Source organism: Mastomys coucha, unplaced genomic scaffold, assembly GCF_008632895.1.
Source record: "Mastomys coucha isolate ucsf_1 unplaced genomic scaffold, UCSF_Mcou_1 pScaffold11, whole genome shotgun sequence".
Classification (NCBI taxonomy): Eukaryota; Metazoa; Chordata; class Mammalia; order Rodentia; family Muridae; genus Mastomys; species Mastomys coucha.
In genome coordinates, this window is record NW_022196893.1 from 23,090,459 (window position 1) to 23,114,014 (window position 23,556).

The 23,556-nt window shown below is 36.9% G+C and overlaps 1 protein-coding gene across 3 annotated transcripts in view; it reads left to right on the forward strand.

Annotated features, from left to right (window-relative positions):
- The window catches only part of Cntn1 (contactin 1), a 303,448-nt gene that overhangs the window by 100,025 nt on the left and 179,867 nt on the right, over positions 1-23,556 (forward strand). The window contains exons 1-2 of one of the 3 annotated variants that reach the window (XM_031353272.1): positions 11,086-11,126; positions 11,820-12,000. The exons of the other annotated variants lie outside the window; for them this stretch is intronic. The gene's annotated coding sequence lies outside the window, so the exon portion shown is untranslated. Of the gene's footprint in view, positions 1-11,085; positions 11,127-11,819; positions 12,001-23,556 lie in introns of those variants that run through there. 3 annotated transcript variants of the gene reach the window in all.

Genomic DNA, 23,556 nt, shown 5'->3' on the forward strand with positions numbered 1-23,556 from the left:
TAATTATTTTAGGTAGTTACTTTATAATTCTTTTCAACCATAGGAAGATATGCATTTGAGGATGATTAACACTATCATGTGCTGTCTTAGTTAGAGTTTCCATTGCTGTGAAGAGACACCATGACCATGACCATGGCAACTCTTACAAACGAAAACATTTAGTTAAGAACTGGTTTAGAGTTCAGAAGTTTAGTCCATTGTCCTCATGGCAGCAGGCATGGAAGTGTACAGGCAGATGTATCTGAGAGTTCTACGTCTGCATAGGCAGACAGCAGGAAAAGAGTGAGTGAGACACTGGGCCTGGCTTGAGAATCTGATACCTCAAAGCCTTTTCCCAGTGATACACTTCCTCCAACAAGGCCATAACTACTCCAACGAGGACACATCCATAAGCCTATGCAGAGTATTTTCATTCATACCATATGCATATAAAGCCATTTTGCAGCATTTTCAATGCCTTAACATTATTATGAAGGAGGAAGCATAATGGGTGGTTTAAAGTGTGTTTCTATGAATTTGATAAAATAATGTGACCTCGGTGATTAGCTATCATTGACATTTACCTGCACAGTCTTTGACAAATTCCTGATTTTTACCTAGAGGTGTCAACGTAGTTAAAATACAGCTTTTTAGTTAGCATAGGCATAAACTGAATATCCCTTGATGTTCAGGGATTGTTCAGCTTTCCAGAAGAACGATTATACTGCTTCCCCTTGCCTGTCCATCCTGACAACAGACAAATGTTTGAATGAAAACACTATTAATATAGTAACTCAGAGTTATTTCTTCATTTTATTTTGAGACACTGTCTCACTGTGTAGTCCTCACTATGTAAGCGAGACTAGTCTTGAACTCAGAGATCCACCTGCTGCTGCATCCAAAGTGCTGGAGGTGAGTCACTTTTATTAAGATTTTTATACTGAACTGTGAACTGAGATGCACTGATAAATGTTTAGCAGCTGGCTATCTATGGACAATAAGAAAAGCAGAGACCTAGTTTTGTGACATTTGCTCTGCATCTTAGAGCATAGAAGATAGATGTGCAAATAATTTATGTAACACTGACAAGTTTAAGATTATACCAAAAATGAGCATTTTGAGTATTTATCATCTTCAAGTATGATTTATTTAATCACAAGTTTATCTTATCATTATTAATGAGGACTATATGTAATAATTGGTTTGTAAACTTTCTAAAAACTAAAACAAGTTCTTGCAAGCTGTCATGGGGATAGCTTCAGCAGGGTTTGTTCTAATTTTTGGAGTAAGAAGGAGATACATTACATTCTACCACAAGTCTAAGTTTCCTTCCTCCCTTCTACATGTGACACAAAAGGGGATTGATCCTAGGACTTTACAAGGCTAGACCAGTCCTCCAACACCTTGAGTTTTGACTCATAGACCAAATCCACAGTCCAATTGAAGGTCTCCAGCCCATGCTAGCTGTGGAAGAGGAAGCTCACTTCAAAGTCTTACCAGTGGAGTCCAGACCAGTTTTCTTTTGCCTGCATTCTCTAAGTTCATTCCCTTTGTACCTTTCCTTTGGATTATCACTCAAGACTTTGCCACTCTTTAGTAGACTACTTAATGGTATCTTTGAGCAGCAGTGTTGACCCTGACATTTCCATGTAAAGGAAGCATCCGAACCACATGCTATCCTCAGGAATAAGGATTTTCTTCCCTACTTGACACCAACTATCTATATTTAATAGAAATATGTTTTTCAGCAATGCATCACTTTATCAAAAGATTCCTACAGACCTGCTCTGTAGAACTAAGTTATTAGGTTTTTTTTTCCCCAAGATACTTTAAGGACTGCCTTTTTAATTCTCTGCTACAAGCACCTGTGATAAAATCTTTCTTTAGGAAATTACTGTTGCTAGAATCAATATAACTCTCCCCATGAAAAAGCAAAGTTGATTTCCTGTCCAATAGCTTCATAAGGCCAAGTATGTTTACAAAAGAACTTCCTGATACATTAATATCCTGCCACAGGACATAAGGCTTTGACAGGGAACAAAATATGCTCAGAAACATATATCAAAAACTCCTTAAACAGAATTGCTTTATTAAATATCTTCAGTCTACAATCAAAGGAAGTGTGTGCAAAACTTTGCTTAAATACAGTTTGAAATTTCTGTATTTAGGGAGAAGATTTTGCATTCCAAATTGGTTTTAAATGTTTTTATATAAAAATAATCAGTATTAACTCTGTTGCTTGTAGCCCTTATGACTGAGGCAGGGGGTGAGGATTTGTATATACACTGATGTGAGCTGAATAAACTTAATAAAATCTTCACAATGTTTGTATAAATATGTACATCTTCTTATAAGCCTACAGCACATTCTTATATGCTAGAATAATAATTTTGAGCAAAGTTGGCCAGAGGATTATATTGTATTTAAATCTACAGTTTTCTTACCAGTTTTATTTCAAATTTATCTATTATTAGCATCTAGTAAGTAGTGTATTAAAATCTCTTGCTTTTAACTCTATCTATATGCTCATGGTCAAATCTTCTTTTCATAGTTTTCTACTCAAAGGCAGTTTTATCTGATTTAAATATAACTCTCTTTGCTCTATTTTGACTTAGCAGAATCTTTTTCATTACCTTCTACTCATCTATGTGTTCATATTAATGAAGTAACCTTTCTATACAATCTTTATAATTATTCAGCCACTTTTTATCTTTTGATTAGAGAACCTAATACATATCTAAACATCGCTATCATTTTCTCACTACTCTATTGATCACTTCTTCCTTTATTGATCTCTCTGTGATCTGATGAATTCTCAGAGACAAACTCTGATCTTTATTTTCCTGCTTCTACAATAATGTTTTACTTTGTGCTCATGTCTTATGATGCCTATTTTAAGCTAATATTGCTTAATTTTGATCATATCCAAGACCTCTTATTCCTCAGCATCTACTTTAATGCTTGATGTGACAAGTTATTTCATTTACACTGAATATTCATCCATAAGGGCTTGTAGCTGCAGGGTTTTGATGCTTTTGTCTCTTAACTTGTATCCTAGAATACGATTCATTAGATGCAGTTGTGGTATGGAAGGTTCTGGACTTGGTTCCTTATGTTCTCTCTTCTGTAAGACTAATCCCTTCACACACTTTCATGTTACTAGATCCCTTGAGTTTCAGCACCAGGAACCAGCCACAATCAGGATTCCTTTGGATTTTGTTTATATGGGAATAGCTTTATTTCTTCTACTTTCTTTTGAACAGTTTTGCTACCTATGGAGATCCCAGCTGGAAATTTTTGTTTGTCAGCTCTGTAAAGTAGCTCATCAGCTGCTGGTCTGCAAAGTTTCTTCTGAGAAATCTATTGACAGTCTTAAGGAGGATGTTTTGTAGGTGAAGAAATTCCGTTTGCTTTCTTCTTTCAAAGTTATTTATTTTTGGCATTTTGAATATACATTGTTCTGTCAGGACTTCTGAGAGTTGAACTATATTGGAGAGTTTTAAACATTGTGTATTTAGATATTCATGTCTTTCTTCATATTCAGGAACTGTCCAGTCATAGTTTCTTTAATCATTTTTGAATGTTTTTCTTTCTCTTCTATAACTTCTAACATGTGACTTGATTATATTATACAAGTCATATACCTTTTATGTTAATTAATTTTAACATTGTTCTTCTCCTATTGGTATTTCCAATGGAGATGCCATTGGCTTCAAATTAAAATAATATTTTTCTTCTCCTTGATCATGTCTAATACCATATTTTTGATTAAATTTTTAATTTAGCAGATGTATTCTTCAACTCCAGAATTGTTTTTCATTAAATCTCTTTCTTTCTATTGAGTTTGAGTTGTTTATATACTTTTAAAATCTTATTCTTGTCTGTCTGTGCTTCTTGAAGCCACCTGAGACTCCCTGACACAATTTCTTTGAAGTTATTTTCAGGCAACCGGTAGATTTCTATCTCTTTGGGGTTTGTGACTAGAAAGTTCTGGTAACCCTTTGCTGGCATTATGCCCTTGGTTTCTCTTCTGCTTCACCGCCTCATATTGAGCTCTTCACATTTAATGAAGAAGCACCTCTTTTCTTTTACTTTTCAAACTAGTTTTGTGAACCAAGTGTAGTGGCACATGCCTTTAACTCCAACACTAGGGAGGCAAAGGCAGGGGGATCTTTGTGAGATCAAATCCAACCTGGTCTGCAGAGTGAGTAGCCAAGACAACCAGGGCTACATAGGAGACTTTGTCTTGGACAAAACAAACAAGTGGTATTGGTGGTAAAATACTTTCTTTTGCAGATGGCTATGAGGATGCTCAGCAACCAATGTGCTTCCAGCATAACAGCGTGATCTCAGTAGAGTGCTTTCAGCTGAGAACACCACTGGACTAAATAAAGGAAGTATCTACTGGCAAAACATGGCGGTCATAGCAGAGCAGTACAGGTGGCTGAGATCTTTCTGATCAAGTCTTTCAGGGTTCTCTTGATCACTTTTGTCTCCCACAGAAATTCATGTTCTAGTGTTCATGTCAGGGCCATGCTCATGGCACTAATATCCAAGAGATTATCCATAATCTCCATAATTATCCATTGTGCATGGTTGCACTATGGTATGTGTGAGCCTCCTTGGCACTGGTCCCTCTTTTGGTAATACTGTGTGAAACTTACACTAATAGTGTAAGTGCTTTTTAGGGGTAGGTGCAGAGTATCTCTACTTCATGAAGAAATTTCAAACTGGCAGTGTCTATTGACAAGCCTAACAGCAAAAGGTCATTTTCTGGGAAGGAAACGCCACTAGGAATATTGGCAACCATGACAGTACCTTATGCATTGCTGATATCGACATCCCAGCTTTGTAGGAGTCTCTAGTTGTCACAGCTGTGCAATATACCAACCAATTTTTTGCAACTATTGTTCTCTATTCTTTGCTATCCTTCTTGAAGGTTCTTAGTTGGACACCTGGCCATTAATTTTTCTGAATCTCTAACTGTTGTTCTGTAATGGAGGGAGAAAGAAACCTATTGCCTACTATCCTTACATCTGACTAATATGATTACACATTAGACATTCTTAAGCTATTTATGGTTTAGGCACACTTTCCCAAAGCACAAAAATCCCAAAGTCATTAAGAATATACAGATATTTACAAGGCTTAGCAATACAAGGCACATAATAATGTAGGTCTTACTTAACAACATAATTCATCTAGAACCGAACATTTATTTTGACTCAACAGAATTGAAAGTGTTTAAATTTGCTCCTAGAGAAGATTAGCGAGCTACAATTTCCATGCATTTCCCTGATGTTTCTTTAGCAGGCAGAGGCTTTGTGCCCAAGGCTGCTCAGTGGTTCTCTGCGGGTAGCCTAGGGTTAGACAGCTGCTGACTTGGAGTTTCTCATGCATTCACTTAAGAGCATCTAGCCTCCTACAGGAAAAGCTGCTTCTTTTAGTATAGTTGGTAAGTGTGGCTAAATAGGGATTATTGTAATTATCTGTAATAGTTTTACAAACTCAAAATACTTTAGGTTGTAGTTTTAATTATCCTGTAAATAACGGTTGGGGTTGCAGTAGCCTGTTTCACATGAATTACAATTAGGTAATTTTGATTAAACCAAGGAAGGGATTTGAGTACATAATATCTGAGAGTACATTAAAATATTAGGGGAAAGCTGCTTTTAGTAGAACTAGCAATTACTTAGTGCTGTCCGAAGAACGTGCTAAAGTTTTGAGACTTCTGGTGAACCTCTCGTCTATACCTGATTTTCTTCTTTCTTGAATTGAAAGCCTTTCATTTATAAAAAAAGGTATTTGTTTCTATTTTATGTGTATGCATGTTTTCCCTCAATGTGTATAAGTGTGCTACATTCTTGCCTGGTGTTCTTATAGAGGCCAGAAGAACATGCTGGCTCTCCTAGAACTAGAGTGCTGCTGCACAGGAGAGCCTTAAGCCAGCCTCTGAGTGCTGGGAACGTCTCCTGGGTCCTCTGCAAAAGCAGCCAGCCCTCTTAAGTGCTCAGCCAACTCTATAGGCCTGAAACCCCTTCTTGGTGGCTAGATAACTTGTTTTCTACTGCTTTGTTTGGTTCTGCTTTAACAGAGCAAATGCGATTTGGAATAATGGTGCTGCTGTTGCTGTTTGGTGTTTTCCTGCCTGGTTATTGTCACTGAAAAGGAAATACAAACATAGGAAAGGAACTCCAGCTTAAAAATGTTAAGAGTTCTTTTCACCTTTCCTTACCCCTACTTACTAACAGTTATTATTGTAGAAAATATTTAGGTTTATAAAGTGTCTGTAAAAGGTGTCCTCTGAGTGAGATCTTGCGTACCATCCTTTAATCTGCTCATAAAGTAACTATATCTGAATTTAACATTTATGTGGTTATTTAACTTTTCTTTGTAATTTCTACTTACCTGTGTATGGCTCTAGAAATATCCAATATCATCATACATCATGTAAATTTGTAAATTGACCATTTTTATCTTTGACCATGAGTTTTTATTGATAAAATAGAAATAAATGCTATTTAACTGACCAGTACTTTTTTTTTTTTTTTTTTTTTTTTTTTTGCTATTAGTAAAAAAGTATTGCTTCAGATTTTGGCATAAAATGTATACTGCATATCAGAAGTGTGCACTCAGCTATTTGTCATTCCATCAGGATGCTGACAGGGGGTCTTATGGTCATGACTTTTCTGCATTTTAGGGCTTCACCCTCAACCCTTTTCTTGTACATTTTCATCTGTGAAATATTTCACTAATTTCCACAAGTTCGATAACCCTGATTGTCTGCCAACCTAACTAATGAGATCTATCCTCACCATGAATTTGTCCACAGGAAATGTGTGTGTCTAAGTCGTTGCCATTTAGTTTTGCTTTGTTGTTTAACCCTTCTGGTTACATCTAACCAGACAGCCACCTAACCATCTAACCAGTATAGTCTCATGTCACTATAATTTTCAGCTACCAATATATTTTTATTTTACACTTTTATTTGCTTTCTGAGTGTTCCAGAGGTGAAGGCACATAGACATGTTACAAGTCCAAACATCTTCTATAGCTCTTCCCACCTTAAAACCTAATGAAAACTTCTTATTCTGAAGTTTAAGCACGCCATGTTCTCTTCATCTGCATGTCGCCAGATGTGCCTCATGCCCACATCACCTGTGGTGGACTCTAAATAGAAATGAACTAAACATGCCCATTGCATCTGGTTGTTGTAGTCTATGTTCCTCTCTACACAAAAATCTAATCGTATTGTTCTCTTTAAGCCTTAAATACATGTTTCTCTGCACAATATTACCATACAACTAAATATAAATGCCTTGTATATCCAGGATTTTAACCTATGTCTTTTACAAATAATATCTTTATAAATCAGATTTTCTATAGTTTTGTCTTATGTCAAGACTCATTCTTATATGATCATTATGTCCACAATGTCCCAAATTCTCATAGCATCGAGATGTCCATTGTTACACAGTCTCATGGCATCAATATGACTATGTTGTCTGTCTCACATTCTCATGCCAGTGATATTTTCATGCTGCTCTACATTTTCATAGGATTAATTTACATAAGGCCCCACATTCTAAATCATTGATATTTCCATGGTGTCCCATATTTCATGCCATCAGTATGCCCATGATGTCCCACTTACTTATAGTATCAATATATCCACGATGTCCTACTTCTGGTAGCATCATTGTAACTATAGCCTTCCACCTTCTCATACCATCAATATGTTCATGATGTCTCATGATCTCCTACCATTGACGCTTGGTTTTCTCAAGCTCACTATGGCATCCTGTTCTCTTTCATGTCCACAAGATATTCCTCACCCTCTGGAAGTGCCTTTTCCTGCAAGAAAAAGTATTACACAGAAACCGTGTTAAGTGACATAAGGTGATGACAATACTTAAATTTCCTAGTGACTCTGTGAGATTAATAAAAATGTACAGATGACGCAATGGAGGGAGCTTTCACGTGTACTTTTAGCAACTGTGCTCTTACCTAAGTCTCACCCAAATTATGATAAACACACATTTGCTCTCACTGTGCACAACTGTGGTTCAAGAAGTGTGAAAGTTAGTGCAGGGTCTTAGTGTTGAGATGAGAAGAGCCTGATATATAGTGTGTCATTAAAACCTGTGTTATTCTGTTATGTCAATCAATTTATTTAAGTATCATCCCCATAAAGGATTCATTTCTGAGTGTTCTCTTTAGGATAGGTAGCCATGATAATATTTCTACCATGATGCTTGAAATATTGGAATATAGTTAAGAAAACTTTTCATGTGGCTATCTTTGTACTTACTACATAGGCTCAGTTTCTGTGTTCTAGAATTTTCCTTAAATCTTTATATGCATTGGTTATTATATTCAACTTTTTTTAAATCAAGATTTTGCAGGCTTCCTGAACTACATGCATGTTTGGTTTACTAGCATGTAGAAAAAAACTTTTTTGGCATGTAGATGTTACACAAATACTTTTTAAAATAATCAGAGTGATGTGAGAGTAAGAGTGTTTCTGTGATGTTGGTAAACAAATAGAAGGGCTGTCTTCAGTTTCAGGATGCACAATTTCCTCAGTATAGTTCACATCCCTTGTCTTAAAAACAATGAATCCTTTCTCCAATATTTTATGATATTATTATTATTAATTATTCAACTGTTTCTGGGTTATTCAAAACATGCCATACATTGTTCAAAATTATAGGAGTTGAGGAGATCAGTTATACCTCTTAATACATACCGCAGATTTGACAGTCTAACATATGCCTTGGTTTATTCCTGATTTTTAAATTTATTTTGCTGTCCTTTGCAGAATTCATTCTGCATTCTGCAGGTATTATAAATTCAAAATGTGGGAAAGTCCTTTGATCTGCCAGGAGATCAAATTACCTGAAATGCCCATGTCTCTTTCCCATCTGTCTGGAATGGTTGGTTAAGTGTCATCCCCTCCTCCCTCCTCAAGGTCTAGCCAGACTTTAAGAGAATGGACCCTGGGACTTTATTACAGCCCTAAGCTTTATTTTACCCTGAGAGTGCTGTAGACCCCTCTCTGCACTCACTTTCATTAGGACTTATTGAAGCCTTCTGCATTCTTTGGGATTTACTGTCTTCACTATTTATCTTATATATTATTATCCTATTTTTTGATGACTCCTAATTCTTTGTTCATTGTAGATCAAATATTTGCCTTCCTGCCCCTGCCCTTTGTGCATGTATGTGTGTGTGTGTGTGTGTGTGTGCATGTGTATATGTGTATGTATGCATGCGTTTGTTCTCTCCATTTTCAAATAGTTGGCATTTGTAATTCACAATATTCCTTTTAGATAGATGTCATGCATAATTTTTATGGGAAAAGTCATGGAAATTCTTCCCATTCTACTTAGAAAGATGGACCAAACTAAAACTCTTAGACATATACTACTGAATCATGTCATTTATAGTTATTGAACATTATATCACTAATTTAAGTTCTCTATATGATAGTACCCTCATATCCTCATACCCAGTATGTTCCAAAACCATCTTTTTCTTTGCGTTTTTATTTATGCATGTATTTACTTTAAATTAAATAACACTGATTTATTTGTTTTATTTTATTGTTATGAGTGTTCTGCATGTATGCATATCTGTTTACTGTGTGTTTACATGATGAAGTCGGAGGCCAGAAGAAGGTACTGGATTTTCTGTAACTAGAGCTACCAAGGGTTGTAAGCTGTAATGTGGGTTCTATGATTTGAACCTAGGTTTTCTAGAAGAGCCTTAACTGATGAGCCGTCACTCTATATCCTCAACTTTTACTATTTTAAATGAGAAGATCTTTCATGGGAAATTGTGTCTTCTAATAGGCCTCTAAATTGATTTTTTAAAAAAACTGAGTCTTTTTCTAGAAGAGCAGTCAGTGCTCTTAACTCATGAGCCATCTCTCTTTATCCCCAACTTTTGCTATTTTAAATGAAATCATCTTTTATGAGAAATTGTGTCTTTTTTAATAGATCTCTAAATGAGTTTTAAAAAAAATCTGAGTCCTTTCAATCCTATATTTGATACCAAAGATCATTAATTAGAGAAAGAAAAGCATTAAAAGGAAAGATCTAGCATGTAATTTAGTTAAATTTTGATATATTGGCAGTAACATAAATATAAATGTAAGAACTACCCTTGGCATAAGAAAATAGCATGAATATAGACTATATTATCAAGAAAATACCATGAATATAGACTGTATTATCATGAAAGTAATTGGATGGATGGTAGTATCTCATACTGCCATGCTGTCTGTTCTAGAAGAATCTCCATCAGTCAGGCACAGATCTTCCTCATATTAACTTAGTGAAAAAAGACCATTTTTCAATATATCTCTCTACCACAACTGTGTTGCCTATACTGCCTCTAAAAGCTAGAATCTACTGTTGGTTTACTGATTGAGGACCACATAGTTATGCTTCTATAAAAGGCAATTGCTCTGCACCATCTACAGTGCTGGGTGAGAAAATGGTTGTTCCCACATTGTAAGCTCTTTAGCCCCAAGGCAACAACATTTCCCTCTGGTTTTGTGAGGGAATCAAGAGTGAGAGAGCATGGGAATATCAACTGCATGTGTGTTTGTGTGCACTCATGTGTGTTTAAAAAGGCTTTGGGAAGATGTGACTTCATAGCTCTCAGTGACTTCAAGAGCATGTTTGTGCCTCCTGTGTAGAAACACAAGACAACTAGTTTAGTCCAGAGGTCTTTTAGTAGTGAATGTGCACTAATTATAGAGACACACATTTCCACAGGGACCTCCCACAGTAGTAATTCTGCAGATACTATGATGGCATTTTAAAGTGCTAGGACCTGTTTCTTTCTTCCTTTTTTAGTGAATCTGGGCATAATTAAATGTATATTTTGTTGAACAGCTGGGGATTTTTTTCAGCTACTGTAAACAACGATGTGTTCTCTGAAGCTTAAATGCTCAGAGAGAAAAATCTCAGAACCACTGACACACCCAGAATAAAAAGTAATTATGGTCTAGAATACTTAATAGAGATAACCACATGATTCGTTGTGATTTTGAATAGTAGAAACCCTTTCCACATTGTCGAAATGCCAGCTAACTATTTTAGAATAATTCCTCTAAGAACTGTGACTGAATGAGGCAGGTAAAATGCTCCTAATATTTGTTTCCACGTGTGTGTCTTTTATGTATTTGTTTCCTTAATTTTCATTTGTTCTTGTTGATGTCTCTGCAATGACGGAGAAGGAAAGAGCTCGGCGTGTTATAGCGATAATGTGGAATACCTGGGTTGATCCTGCCCTGAGTATGCCCTTTGAAATGAATGAAAACAGCAGATTCTGTCGTTTCTGCCCCAAAGAGTCCAGCTTCGACATTCTGTAGCTTACAGATGTCATTTCGGCTCGGAGAATGTCTTCCCTGAGAGGCTGCAGTCAGGCTAGAGAATTCTGCCTATGAGTTAGGTTGTAATTTTATTTGTGGAAATAAACCAATCAGGGCTCTCCGATTGTCTTAGGGATGAGGTGATCAATAGCCCATTACTGGGTAGAGCCCGGGCTACAGGAAGTGCATTGAAGACTCCAATGCATGAATTATGCATGCCCTGCTCATTCTTTAGTCCCTGAACAGAATGACAGGGTTTGTGAAGTCGCCTCAGATAGTTTCTTGCATTAAGCGACTGCAGTGAAAATGCTTAATATTTTCAGGCACAGAAGCAGCATTGACTCCAGCTAGCCAGGTTCAGGAATGTAAATCCACAGCTCACAGCCCAGAATGCTTTATTTGAAAGTATTGCTTTGTAGAGATCCAGCTTTGCAGTCTTATAACCTGTTCTTTGCAGAAGGTTGGCTGAAGGATGGGAGCGGCTGTGCCTGCCTCTGAGGTCACAGCTTGAGGTCCTTTTAACTTGCCTTCTGCTGCAGAAGAGAACCCGATTCTGTCATAACTCTCCCTGAGTCTATTCAAAGGGACAATTTGAAGCAGATATTATACCAAGAACGGCAGATGATTCAACACACACGGTGAGTCCACGAATTTTTTCTGGGTTAGGTAATTGCAAAGGAAAATGTGCAGAATTGGGATAACGTGATGCGGTGCCGATGGTACAGAGCTCCTGGTCCAGACTCACGTATTATTGTGTTAATGGAGAGATGACATTATTTCATATATCAGACCGTATGAGTGTGAAATATTTATTTTGCATGCAACAGCTTTTGAAGAACGTGCAGGAACTTAGATGTGTGTGCCTTGCTTAGATGGGTGCTGGCAGACTGGGGAGGGGCAGCCTGGGAGTGAGCTGAATCAGTAAGTGGAAGTCACCTCCTGCTGGAGAAGTTTTAGCAGGGCTGTGGCTGGGCTTGGGTTCAGCTCAGATTCTTACCTTGATGTCCTCTGCATAAAAGCTGATCACACCCAAGGTACTCAGTTCCCCTGACTTAGAAGAAAACACAGCAGTACTCAGTCATACTCAAAAAGCTGCCTTTTTTTTTAAAAAAAAAAAAAAAAAAGCAGATGTAAGTAAAGGGAACGATTTGCAATAGCATGTCCTTGAGGGAAGACCTTGTCAGAAACAAGACAATCTGACTTTTTAAAAATTAGTTACTTTATTTATGTACACCCCAAATGTTGCCCCTTCCTCCTGGTATCCTCTCCCAGAGCTCTTTACCCCATCCTCACCCCCCTGACCCCCAGGCATCCTGACATTTACCTATGCTTTTCCTCTGCTGTCAAGAACGCAGTATTCCAAAATGACAAGTATTACAATAGAGTACTATAAATTTTACTTGGAAATTATAGTTCTATTTTTCCTACTGTTTTTTAAAAATTAATCTTATGACAATTGTAGACTTCTCTGTATGTGAAACAAAGAAATTTTACAAAAACTCAGCAAGCTGAACACATAGTTCTATATGACCGTATTGGTAAGAGGTTTTTTTTTGTGAATTAAAACTATTTGCTCAACCTGGCAGTTCATAAGTGCAAATAAATGTTCAGCACATGAATCCCTAAGCTTGATTTTAGGGTATAAAACTAGATCAATAAGTATTCACTGAAAGACTTAAACTATAAAATTCCTTAAGGATACTTCTCCAAGTACATTTACATCATTAGTGAATATATATGTATATGCAATACAATAATTCATAAGTTATAAGACCTATAATATACATGAAGCATATTTGTTGAGACTACATTTTAAAAATATGGCTGTCATCTATCAGTAGCCAAAGCGAAGAAAGCCAACTAGATTGTTTTCTGGTACAATGAGCATCATTTTCCTGAAAAACAAAGAAATCCATGGTAGTGAGAAGCTGCCAGGCAATCCACTTCCCAATCGTTTCCCAGAGCACAGCCATTCTGCCAGCATTCCTCTATCACCTGGGCTTCTGTCAGCAGCGTGGTGTGGCACAGATGTCCTGCACCTTCTGATGTGTTCAGTCTGTAGGACTAATCTAGTCCAGTTACACTAGGGAACTCACAGGTGGAGTTCTCTCTGAGGGAAGGGAAACAAAGAGAGAGGGAAGTACCTGCCTATTGGAGTCTCTTGATGCCGAGCCCCAGTACTTAGTTCTCAAATGCCTACTGCCCAAGGTGGTTCTTAGAATCCAAAGGAAAATAGAAAAGAAGGGAAGGGGACAGAAACTTAGGGATGCTGTTGCCTAAGGATGCGTAGTGAATTCTGAGTGATTAGAGTGGTAACTCTAATCATGAGTAGAGTAGTACATGTTGCATCTTGCTGAGGGATGGATGTTGTAGCCAAACATAAAATACGAAGTTTGAAAGGAAAATTGATAGAATTGGGATTTTATATGCATCAAGCTTACGAGACACCAATTCTTTCGGAATTCTGAATGTAGTTCATTAGTGTAAGGTTTGATAATGCATTAAAAAAATTTTGTTAATATTTTAGTGTGAGACATCAGGTGGCATGAACATCTCACAATGATAGATTCATAAATTTTCCTCTAGGGAGTAAGTATGACATAGATAGGAAATGAACCTGCTTTGTAACAACTTGAAGTAGAGGCTTGTGCCTTCTCCTCTACCCTCCAACCAGACTCCATGTGTCTTAGATGGGCCAGCAGTGCTAAGTTCTCTTTTCACGGTATCTGTGGGAATAACACATTTTCTCCTCTCTCTCATTTCCCAATCTGTCCTTATCAAACCTATACAACTAAACTTTATTAGGACAGATTAAAAACAGGTTAGAATAATGTAAAATAGCACACATATAAAAATAATTCAGCTAAGAGTGTGGGTGTTGCAGATTACTTGTGGAAGATTAACAGACATAGCAATCAATATTTGAAGAGGGATACTGTTCCAGTTTTCACAAACATTAACACATATACAAATTGATTAAATAATAGCTTATTTGCACAGTAAGAAAGTGTCCCTTAGGGAATCCCAAGGACTGTCATGAACTCCATCCTCGCAAAAGCCACAGAGCTTTCCCTGTATAAATGATAACAAATATTGGCAGGAGAAATATCATCTCCTTTTATCTCCCATTGGAAAGATGATAAAAGCAATCCCTTCTAAAACATTCCCCTGAATATACTACATGAAATATTTTTTATACATGCTATTTTTTATGTATTTACTTTTTATTACATCCTAATTATGTGTAGATGTGTGTGTGGCGGCAGGGGGTTGAGGGGTGTTCCAGAAGCTATAAGTAAGCATTGGCTGCCAGAGCTGGTATTACTTATGGATGAATGTGAGTCACTGGATTCGATGCCAGCAATAGAACTTGGTTCCAGCGGAATAGAAGCGAAGGATCTTAAGTGTGAAGCCATCTCTCCAGTCCCCAGAAATGTTCTTTGAAATTGACTGAGGTGTGTGATTCTATCTGCCATTAATCCACATCCAGAGACGTGGATCTCTGTGAGTTTCAGGCTACATAGAGAGATACTTTCTCTATGTGAAAACCAAAAGCAGGCAAACAGAAAAGAGCTGACTGGGAGTTCTTATAAAAACAACTTAGTGTCTACTTCACCAACTGACCCACTTTTTCACACCTTTTTTTTTTTTTTTTTGTAATTTCTCAAGGCATTTCCTCTCAAAGGCAACTTGGCGTGATAAGTGCATATTTAAGGATCTATTGTGGTCCCTGGCTCTGTCTAAGCAAGAGAAGATGGACTTGATGTTCAATCAGATCAAATAAACAAAAGCTTGAGGGAGGAAGTACTATATACTGTCAGACAAAAGTATTTGGTAAAAGTCATGGAAGCACTGAAGACACATATTGACAGGATTTTGTTCTTGTTTTTGTTTTTGTTTTGTTTTGTTTTGTTTTGAGACAGGGTTTCTCTGTGGAGCCCTGGCTGTCCTGGAACTCACTCTTGTAGACCAGGCTGGCTTAGAACTCAGAAATTTGCCTGCCTCTGCTTCCCAAGTGCTGGGATTAAAGGCGTGTGGCACCACTGCCCACCTGTATTGCCAGTTTTCAAGTGGATCCCGGTAGTAGAATATTCATGAGAAGTATCAATAAAAAGGTTCCAGCATCTGTTATGAAGTCAATCCTGAAACAGCGGGCAGAGATGGTAGAGTTGAACAAAAAGGTGATGGAGCAGACTACCAAACCTTCCCTGCCAGAGTAATGTGTACGACTTGATCCTGAACACACTTAGCCTCACAGACATTGATAATCTCACTGGAGACACTTGCAGTTAAAGAATCTTGTGATCCATATCACAGAACTCTCAAATTTTCCTTCTAATTCTCTGTGTTCTGAATACTTGACCTTGCTAGGGAATAAATTGAACTCATTTTTCACGTGTGCACCACCAACTCAGAGCCCATACTCTATCAGTCTTGTTATTCTGGCTCATACTGTGGACCACCAATCACTTTCCACAAGCATTAAGTGTGGGAAAAGGAGTAGATACCTAGACCCTGGGTCTCAGAGCCTCTGAAATCTAAAGCTCTTAACTTGATCTCTGTTTTTCCCTTGAAAGACACGGAGTCCCTCACTAGCTCTGCCTTCTGATCGGCCTCTATGCATCTGTGTAAATCCTCCTGGTGTGAGGATACTGAACTATCTTTTCAATGACCAATGAGCATCATCTCATTTCCACATCTTCTATCTTTTTCAAACCCCAAAAATAAAGTCTGTCAAAAGCAAATGTGGAAACTTCTTATAATACATCTTACAATATGAATTAGCATAACTAGAGTAGTAAAAACCCACCACTTTAAGTGTTTTATTTGCCAAAATGCCATTTAAAGATAAATCCAGAGTGTGCCATCTATAAACCGGACCTTAACGAGTATCAGAGTCACAGTAGATAAAGGGTAAGTAATTTTGAATTATGAATAGGCAACAATGAATAAGACCCTGAATGTTTTCCTATGACCTACTAAACCTTCAGTATGCTTCCCTCTACTACAAGAAGTCAAGCCTCCACTTGTCATATAAGTATGTCAACACTGAGGGAAGATGCATGCTTTATGCAATATAAGTATCAAAATATGAAAACTACAATTGCCAATGCTAGCATTGTTTGTATAATGTCTCTGATATCTTATGGTAACTACAGCACATATCTTAATTAAAACTTATTTCTGCAAAACTAAGCTTACACAATTGAATGGAACTGAAACATTTTGAGAATGTACTATTAAAGAAAATGTTGTCTGCAATCACTAAATACAGAATTCTGGACAATGAACCATGTATAATTGACAGAAAGTAAAGCTCCAAAGAGTATTAAAGCATTAGTCTTTATGAAGTGGAGTCATTCTATTGTTCAATACCCTGTCATTGAATAATGTTGGACATTGCTCATAATTTTAAGATGTAGAAGAATTCAAATGCTAAATGTGAGTTTGATCTTTAAAGGCTGAAAAGACAGTTGTTATTGTGATTGCACTGGCCCTTTAAGAAATGAGTGTTTGGTAAGCTTATGTGTAACACTTGCCATGATTTTGGTTACGAATAGGTTGCAAAGATGTTCGTTGTGCTGGCAGATGGAAGGGCAGCAAGATAGGTGGCTGGGAGGAAAGCTGGAGGCGGAGTTGTGCTAGAAAGAACATGGCAAATTCAACAGATGGAGGATGATAGATCAGTTGGCAAAAGGGGGTGCTACAGGAGAAGAGGGGAATGGATAGATAGGCAGCCAGGAATGGGATAAATGGACCATTAATAAAAGAAATCAAACAGTACAGGGACCCCAAAGTTCAAGAACAAATAGATAAATATTAAAGAAAACAACTACAAAATTCCCCTGTATCTGAGCTTGGGAAAAACTTCTCCTTTAATATGCATTTTATTATAATCTTTCAAAAATGCTTTAAATGAACAAAGATCTCAAATATGGAAAATTTTTATTGTAAAACTTAGAGATTCATACCATGGAGGAAATTTATTCTGTAAAATGATCATGGATATAAAAATAATTTTATCCCTTAGTTTTGTATTTTCTGCAATTCTGTTTTTTGTCAGCTTTCATTATGTAAATATGTCAGGACCTGGCTGGAAAATAATGCTGAAATATATTGTCCACAGGGATGAGAAGTTTGATTTCTTTCAAAAGAGGAGTATAAGAGAATGGAAAATGTAAACACGGCATCACCCTTACAAAATGCCCTGTGCTTTCTGTCTACCAAGAGCGAGAACAACTATATGCTCATTAACATAAAGAAAATAAGAATGCTGTTTGTCCTGTTTCTGCTTTCAGTCTCATCTATCCATATCACCAACATCATTCTTATGAGATAGTCTCACTTGCAAACCCTTAGACACTTAAGTAACATAACCAAGTTCCCTTTGATTAATTGCCACTATAGATTAATATCTAGGCTCCATGTTCAGTAATATCTGCAGATAGAGGCTTGGCTTAATACAACCATTATAACTGACCTTTAAGTACCTTCATGCTACTCCCATCGTCTATATACATGAATTTAACATGAACACTTTCTCATATATAAAATCTGGAGCCAATTTCTGAAGCCAAGGAACACTTTATGGAAAATTCCGCAGACACTATGGCAGATATGATGGTAGGCACTATGGCAGGCATTATCGCAGACACTATGGCAGGCCTTCAGGGTAAATAAGGACAGAGATACTCTAAGTTTACTCAGAGAACAGGGAGAGAGTCGTAATTGTTTTCAGTGTCTCAGGTACAATTATGAAATGCAATGGTCTATCTATCTTTGTGAGCCCATTATTTACTTGTGACTGTGTGCTTATGTGTGTGTGGATAGGTGCCGGTGCATGCATGTGCATGTGTGTGCCTATGCACTTGCATGTGGCTATATGTGTCCATGTGTGTGTCTGTGTCTGTCTGTGTGTGTATATATATGCCTGTGCACACACAGGTGTGCACATGCAGGTACACATGTGCAAATAGAAGTTAGAAGCTAATCCTTAGGAGTAGAACATTCCTTCTGCCATGAGATTCCTGGGTTGAACTTGGCTTTCGGGCTTGCATAAAAATCACTTTTAGTCTCTGAGTGATCTCTTTGATCGAGAAATATGGTACAGAAGGGCCTCCACTCCTACTTACTGCTTCTCTATCCTATCAACATGTGTCACCGTGAATCCTTTCGAGATTAAGGACCTCACTAGATTCCTTACTCAGGAAGGACTTATTAGGACCTTCCTTGTTCAGTTGCCCTTAGACAGAAGTATTTCACTGTCACCATGAACAAGATGAATCTACTGAAATGGGAGAAAAGCAGAGAAAGTTTATTAGGCAACCGAAGCTCTCGGAAAGATACACAGTCTCCAGCACAGTGCCTATACAATTGCTGTGACCACCATTAGTAATCACAATTGCTGTGACCACCATTAGTAATCACCCAAGAAAGATTTCTCAATGTGAAGATTAAAAGGTGCGTAAAAAAAAGTTTATTCACTATAGTTAATGAATTAACAATTCACACTTCAGAGACATGTATTCATGGCAAGCAGCAATGGCATGTGGTGGGCTCAGCTCTAAGACATAAAGCTTCTCCACTAGATCCATGTAACTCTTCTAAATTTCCTTGACCGTTTTGAGACCCCTTCAAATGACTATGCATGAATCTGTCCGTGCTACTCTTCATCCTTTTTAGTCAAAGGTTTATCTTTCTTTCATTAAATCAAAAAAAAAAAAAACACTGCTAAGTTAAATTTTATTTTTATCAAAGTTTTTTAGTCAGAAGGAAGAAAGTTTATGATTAGAAAATGGGTAAGCCATAAACAAAGTCTAAGTTATAAAGATAGGCTACTTTTTTTTTCCTTTGGTTTTTCGAGACAGGGTTTCTCTGTATAGCCCTGGTTACTTTGATCAAGTGTCAAAAATTCTACTTATAGAAAACGAACACAGTATTGCTTATAGAAATACATCAACTGTATAAGCCATGTGATGTGTGTAAAGAACATTATTAATTAGACATGCCTGACCTATTCTCATTAATGAATTATTGGTTCCTCTAAAATATGTTATTAATGGTAAGAATTTTTTTAAATGTCTTTCTTCTGGAGGGTTTTTGAGAGCTCCTTTTCAGCTTCCTATCCCCCTTGTCAAAAGTGTTTCTAGCCAAGGAAGTCTACTAACCAGAGAAGTCCTCCTAGAACTGGAAATATAAAAGGCATCACTTCTTCTCTGTCTTTAAATGTCCATTGTCTAGCATCACACCTTATGTACATAGCAGGTGCTCAATAAATACATCTGGAACAATAGCTCATATCAACTATTTCTGTTGAATTTTCAGATGATTTGTTTAATTTATACTGCCAATTTAGTAAGCTTTTAGCAACTCATGATGTTATCAAATGTATGATGAATTTTGTAATAGTGGAATGTTTTTCAGCAATAAAAACCTGATTTCAAAATAGCTTTGAAATAATGTATTATAAAGATATAGTGTCACATGACTGAGTGCTGTATAAGACAAGTTGAGAAAGGGCTGGGATATAGGTAGAGCTAAGTTCACCTGAACATGTGACAGTTTCCCTGAGCACTGACTTCAGCATCTGTGAGATTAATCTCATTATGCTTCAACATCTTCAGACCTTTTACCATAAGAAATTATTTTTTTGCAATACTTTTTTTAAAAAAATAAATTGTTGTACATGTCTAGTTCTGGTCACTAGAATAAATATAGAGGCTGTTGATATATCAATTAAAATACATTAATTTGAAAACATTGGCCTTAAAATTAATAAGATAATTCTGTTCAATAAGAGTAGAGTATAGGTATGTTTTTTTAAAAAGGGAGAAATTATAGTTCATGTATTAGTTAATGAATGTTAAAAATTGCCATGGCTAATCTTGATTGTCAACTTGGCTACATCTAGAATCAATTATCATCCAAGTAGCTGAGCATGCTTGTAAGGTATTTTCTTAATTGGACCATTTGAGGTGGGAAGACCAGCTAAATCTGGACCATGTATTTTGGTGACAACACACATTAAAAGGCTATAGGAAAAGGAAGATTTGGTTATTTTTCCTGCTTGCTGTCAGTTTGGCTGGCAAGCTCATCTGTCCTGTTGATGGTGAATTCCTTTCTTGGGTTGGAAGAGAGACTGAAGACAAGCTGAGACATCCAGTCTTGTAGATGGAACACCTACCAGAGTCTTGGTGTTTCCTTTGAGACACAGAGCACAGCGTAAGTCACTCTAACATAAATCACTGTCTAATACACATGTGCATGTTCCTGCATGCACACAAGTGCGCGTGCACACACATACTTACACATATGTGAATAATCAATTCTTTTCCTTTGAAGAATCCTGAATATCCCAAGGATAAATATAATAAGGTGTTATTATTCACCATGTTTTCTGTCTACATTAGAACAATATCCCTCTGCCCATCTCTGGTTCCCAGCATTTATCCATTGCCTGTATGTTGTAAAATATTGCTAGTTATTTTGTATTATCATGCTGATCCTAAGTCTTCTTTACTCAAACAATAGACTCTTAATTGTTACATGTAAGTACACTACAATTAAGGGAGTAGAAATAATAATGGTAGTTGTGCAAGTGAATATAATCTACATTGTCTTCTGCTCATACTTAAAAGACAATTGTAAGACACAAAGTAATTAGAAGTAAATGAATAACAAGATAATCAAAGATATAGATGAAAACTGTGTCTGAATTGGTTCTCTTTTGAATGGCCAGGGGCAATGCTTGGTGATAAAAATCTGGGACTGGCATTCTAAAGGCTGTCCTAAAAGGGTAGAGCATTTGAGTCAAGTCTGAATGTCTTAGAGATTTTAGACCCACTTGGGCCATATGGAAAGACTATCAAAAAGAAAAAGAAGATAGCTTTAACATGTATTGAAAATGTCCAGTACATGGGGAATGTCTGAGAATAGAGCTAAACAGAACTACTAACAAATACCCTGACAAAAGTGATTATCTGTGCCAGAATACTCAGCTAAAGGGAAAAGCATGGCTTGATATTTGCCTAGATATATTTGGATGAGACCTTTACAGGAGATCACCGATGCCAAATAGTGTTATTTTTAATTATGCCATACTTTAACCATTTTGTTGGAATAAAATTAAGTTCTTTGGCATAATAATTACTTTAAAGTTTTTAAATGAAAGAAAACCCTCTACATTTTTTTGTGCTATGTTCTCTACTTCTGTCATGCCTACCTCTCACATAAGTAATATAAATATCACTAGGTAAAACCTTTATTTATTTTCAATTGGACTGAAATAGCTGACCCTTGCCATGATGGAAAGCTATTTCTAGTTAATCCAAAGTCAAACAACTTAGAATCCACCAGTCTAGTGTTTACTGGGAATGAGATGATCTGGTATTTCTGATGATTTATGTTTGTTTGTTTGTTATAATGACCAAATATCTAAGCATGTGTACTGAAGTAAATAGCAACATAGAAATTATAAACATTTAAAATCACAATAACATAAAAATTTTAGGGTCTCACTATGTAGTTCTGATTCTCTTGGGACTCACTCTATAGACCAGACTGTCTTTGAACTCATCTCAATCACAGATGGGTGTGTCTGGGAGCATCATGCCTGAGCATTGGTGCTTGCTGAAATATTCATAATGTCCTGCTTTAGAGTAACATTTGACATTTTGAAGTTTGAAATATTGTATGTCTGGCCTCAGCACATGGAATTGTTTTGAACAAGGGCACGATAACTTTGAGACTTTAGGTCTTAAAATGGGGACCTTGCCGCTGGGATTCTGTTGGGTTTGTGTTTAGCGGGCAGTGGTTTGTCTAGTTGGTTTGTCTGTGTTTGTGTCAAATCCCTTTGGGGAGTCTAATAGTGATGGAAGTGGGGGAATCTACCAGTGGAGAGCAAAATCAGAAGTATCAAAGAGCTCCTCTGGCCCCAGAGGGTCATCGCACACCTTTGCAAGGATTGCAGTAACTCCTTTCTCATACAGCCTTTTAATTTTCTCTTCTCTATTGTTCTGATTGATTTTCTTTTTCAGAGAAATTTGGTCGGAAATCCTAGATTAAAATATTTGTATACATGTGTGCACACATGTACACATATATGTGTGCTTTACATTGCATTGCATGAAGAGATGGTTCTCTGGGTGAAATTACGCAGAGACTCACCCACAGAGCAAAACTCTTGGCACAGCTGTTTGTCTGTCACTCTCAGCCTCTCATGGGCTTGTTTAGGATAGATAAAATTACATCTCCAATGTTGTAATATATACTTTATTTTTCCCTTATGATTCATCAGGATTCTCAGCTAGCTGCAGTGAAACATACTTTTGTCACCTCTTGACACCTAAGGAGATCAGGGATAGCTGCTTCATGGATAGCAGAAGGTTGACCCAAGCAGCTTATTTCTTCTTGGTCTGCTCGACCTTGGACCCTTCACAGTACATGCTGTGACTGTAGCTTCCAAGCCTTTATTTCAAAAATCAAATTGATACCTAAAAGTATTACCTAATACCTAAAAGTGTTTATTAGAATGTTAAAAGCTAAATGTACTGTCTTCCTAGTATTCTCAATTCCAAATGACACATTTCCCCATTAAAAGATAATTAAAAGATGGCATCATTTCCCTACCTCTCCCTCCAGCCCCTCCCATATTGTCTTGAATTTTTGTGACCTCCTTTTCTTAAATCATTACTGATATTTGTGTGTGTGAATAAATATAAATATACAGCCCACTGAGATAAAGAGCCGCAGGAATACCTGCTGAGAAGCAGATGAGCGCTATAACTGGTTATCCATTGCTGAGCATCAATCCTAAACACGTGTGTATTCATTTCCCTTGTTTTAATGATTGCACTATTTAAAAACTCTATGAAAATGGCCCCCACATTTTAACAAGATCTGAAGTCTTGTTAAAGATGGGGCAAAGAGTGTTTCACAACCCCGAGGCAACACAAAACTTTTTATAATTTCCCCTGGCACCCAGAAACTTATTGCATGCTTCATTTCTTTATCCTTGACTTTGCTTTGAAAAAAAAGAAACCCTCTTTACTTTTGTAGGGAAACCTTATATAGAGCTCTCTCATTGCTTCTATTTTTACAATTCCCAAAGCACTGATAATCTTTTATTAATTTTCATATTCTTATAAATCTATTTTTAAGTCACTTGGTTTTCTGCAGAAGGTACTCTTCCCTGT